The sequence below is a fragment of the Peromyscus eremicus genome, chromosome 13, assembly GCF_949786415.1.
Source record: "Peromyscus eremicus chromosome 13, PerEre_H2_v1, whole genome shotgun sequence".
NCBI lineage: Eukaryota > Metazoa > Chordata > Mammalia > Rodentia > Cricetidae > Peromyscus > Peromyscus eremicus.
The window spans coordinates 39,086,160-39,090,064 of record NC_081429.1 but is presented as its reverse complement, the minus strand read 5'-3'; positions in this window follow the sequence as shown (position 1 = coordinate 39,090,064).

The following is a 3,905-nucleotide window of genomic DNA, read 5'->3' as shown; positions in this document are numbered from 1 at the left end:
CAGTAAGAGAGGCTGGGGAAGCAGGAAGACCATCTAGTAGTAAGGGAGGCTGGGGAAGTGGGAAGACCATCTAGCAGTAAGAGAGGCTGGGGAAGTGGGAAGACCATCTAGCAGTAAGAGAGGCTGAGAAAGTGGGAAGATCATCTAGCAGTAAGGGAGGCTGGGGAAGCAGGAAGACCATCTAGCAGTAAGAGAGGCTGGGGAAGCAGGAAGACCATCTAGCAGTAAGGGAGGGTGGAGAAGTGGGAAGACTATCTAGCAGTAAGGAAGGCTGGGGAGGTGGGAAGACCATCTAGCAGTAAGGGAGATGGGGGAGGTGGGAAGACCACATTATTTAAACCACTCTCATTGAGACAGTCCAAGGAGAAATAAGAGGATGCCCAGGTGCCAGCAGGCAACTCACTCACTGTGTATCTTAAGTAAATTTTATACTGCTGTAACAGAATACCTGAGACAATAATTTCTAAAGATCAGATTTATTTCTTATAGCTGTGGAGGTAGGAGGTCCACAGCAGAGGAACCTACCTCTGGCAAGAGCCTTCTTGTGTCACCACATGTCTGAAAGCAGAAGGGTGAGGCAGAGGGAAGGAGGTTGAACTCATCCTTTACCAGTGAGAGAGACAAGTGAAAGGGCCAGCCTCTTCTGTTCATCAGAGCCAGTTCCTGAGGGGTCATATCTCTGGTCAGTCCACCTCTTAACTCAATGCACTGAGGATTAGGTTTCCAGTATGGACTTTGGGTGATGCATTCAAATCATGGACTGTGGATCTCAGAAGTTGCCTAGCTTTCTAGACTTGCTGCACACACAGTAACTGGTAGGTTCGTTTGAGGCCTAAACCCTATTTATTGAAGTAACACTTCCCCTGGAGTCAGCTGCAGCAGCAACTCCAGGGCCCCCCAGTCCTCCTGCCAAGACAGTCTACCGGAAGGAGCTGGAGCAATTCCCACCATCTGTTGTGAGGCATGGGACTCCAGAAGGGATTGGGAAGGCATACTAGGTCCCTTCCACAGTCTTTCTCCTGCCGCCACAGTTGAAGTGAGGGCTTTCAGGAGGTAGCGTGGCCCTTCCCGCTACCACCGGTGGCTTGGGAAAAGCCTACCCTTGGCGGTTATGGTGGTTAGAAGAGCAGTGAGCATCAGTTCTGGAATTCAAGTCTTCAAAGCCACTTGATAATATCACCACTTTTCTTTTTCCTAAATGCCTGCTTTTTAGTGTCCATCAAAATGGACACTATCACCGAGTCCCGGTGGCTTTAGAAGAATGAGAGAGACAAGATCATAACCACACATGTTCCCTGTGTCTGTGCAAGATCCAATGTCATCTTGGGGCTCTGCCAGCAAGGCTCTCACACCTTACAACTGCAGAACCATGATATAAGTGTAAGGTGTTTTCCATCTTCTGTTATATCCTGGCTGTTTGACCTTGGATAAATCACTCAACCATTGTCAACCCCAGTTTCTGCCTCTGTCAGACGTGATCTATGTTAACCTGACATCCAGGGTTGCACGGAAAAATGAAGGTGAACGGCATAAAATGTTCGATACATAGGGAGCACCCAGGAACAGTTCCCGTTACTAGTCCCTCCAGTTCTATGCCTTCTTTCTCTACACTAGCACCCAATGTTTGACGGAAGTGCCTGGCTCTGCCTAGCCTCACATGAGTTAGTAACAAAATTCACTAGCTAATTTGCTCTTTTTTCCAAACAGGCCATCCATTTCCCCCTATAAAATGGACAGCTGCCCCTCAACGATGTTGCTGACAAAGACAAAGACACACTAGAATAAGAGAAAAAGAACAAAGATAGCTTGGGCTTTCAATAGGAGGAACTTCGTATGCCTGTTTCTAGTGCTTGAATCTCAGCAGGCTGACCACAATGTATCCCTTCTTTGTTTAAAGACACCCCCTCCCCAGCCCCCGGAGCCCTGGATTCTCCAACGGTGTCAGGGTTGGCTGCCTTTTATGGGCCATTTTTATTAGTGTCCTGATCGAGGCTTAATCACCACTCATAAACTGCTATCCGCCCACTGGCACAGGAAGATGGGAAGTATGATTCTAATTAATAGTTGAAGCAGAGAGGGCATTCGGAGTTTCAGGACTGAGTGTGTGTGTGTGTGTGTGTGTGTGTGTGTGTGTGTGAGAGAGAGAGAGAGAGAGAGAGAGAGAGAGAGAGAGAGAGAGAGAGAGAGAGACAGGGAGGGAGGGAGGGGGAGAGAATATGTGATGGCTGAAGCGTAAACCTCTGTGGCACACGTGTACACTGTCTTTCCACACACAAATTACAATCTATTCCACACACAAGTTAAAATCTCTTTGCCTGCCTGACATATGTTTTCATATTCCCTTCCTGACCCACTATTTGTTTCCTAGGATGTCATTTACATTGTATTTAGAGCCCAACCTATTCCAGTGACCCCAATTTTAACTAATTACATCAGCAAATACTCTAATTCCTAGTAAAGTCACACTCTAAGGTCCTGGGTGTTAAGACCTCAACACAGCTTTTGAGGAGAATACAATGCAACCACCAAAACTTTACCTTGACTGCAAAGACAAAATGCAGTTAGAAAAAAAGATGTGTGTATGGGGGAAGGAATGCTGCTCCATCCATCCATACACACACACACACACACACACACACACACACAGAGAGAGAGAGAGAGAGAGAGAGAGAGAGAGAGAGAGAGAGAGAGAGAGAGAGAGAGAAGAAGAAGGAGGACTTGTTTGGGGACTATGCATTTCTATCTGTTAACAACCTGAAATCTGAGGTTCTGATAAGGCTCATGCATGTACATTTACACATGTGTCTTAGCTTGCTGTGTGAGAGGAGGGACTATTGTCCATCCTGACTAGGCAGAAAAGGCCAAGCTGCTAAACCAAGGAAGTAATCAGCGTGTCTGCATTTACTGAGAATGTGCTCATGGGACCAGTGCGTTGTGTAAATGTTGGTTCTTGTTTACATCGTGTGCCTTTGTGTCCTTGTATTCATGAGTTCTTGTTATGAGGAAAGAGACCACTAGTCCCCACTTTTCCTGGTCGCAGGATGTGACCCCATCCTCTTATGTTTCTCCTTATGGGTATACGTAGGCTCTAAGGATCTTATCCCATGCAAAGGTTGATGGGAAGGAAGGGTTCTATTGATCTTCCCGCTGCCCACAAGCAGGTATCTGTGCGTACTCACTCCCACTCTATAGATTCAAGATAATAAATGCGCATTGGACACCTGCTGTATCTACACTCCTGGGCACTCAAGAAGAGTGGACTTTGAAGAATGCACATGGCTTGTGCTCAGCAAGTCCATGGATCGGTAGGGTGAGAAGTTCACAAAGCCGGGAAGGAGGCGTGGGAAGAGCGGCAGAAGCACTGAAAAGCGATTGGCTTTCGTCTTCATTACGGAGGATGCTTTCTGGAATTGGCAGCACTTAAGATGAACATTGATGGTACAGAATTTAATCGAGAGAGAGGGTCAGGCTGTGCAAATAGAGGACTCAGCAGAGGTCAGGACGGGCTCATGGAAGGGTAAGTGGTTGGCCTGGAGGTACAAGTGCATGATGGGAAAAGGGAATGAGTCCTACTATAAAGACAGGGTAGAACAATTACCTCTGGAGACCCTTGATTCTGAAGAGAGAAAGGGATCAGGTGGGCACTTCAGCAAGGTTATGCAGGTCACAGTATGCAGTGGGATGAGAGAGATCCTCGGGGCAGGGTGCAGAAGAGCCATGTAGAGGCTGCTATAGTAGCCCAAAGAGAAGTGATGAGGGGCCAAACCAAGGCGTAGAGATGCCAGGTAGCCTAGTAGTCACGGGGTATGGGACTCCATCTCCTTCACCCCCTTCCTGGGTCCTGAGAATCTTGGGGAGAATGTGGCCCAGGGTCAAGGACATGTGCAAGAAAGACCCTTCAACAT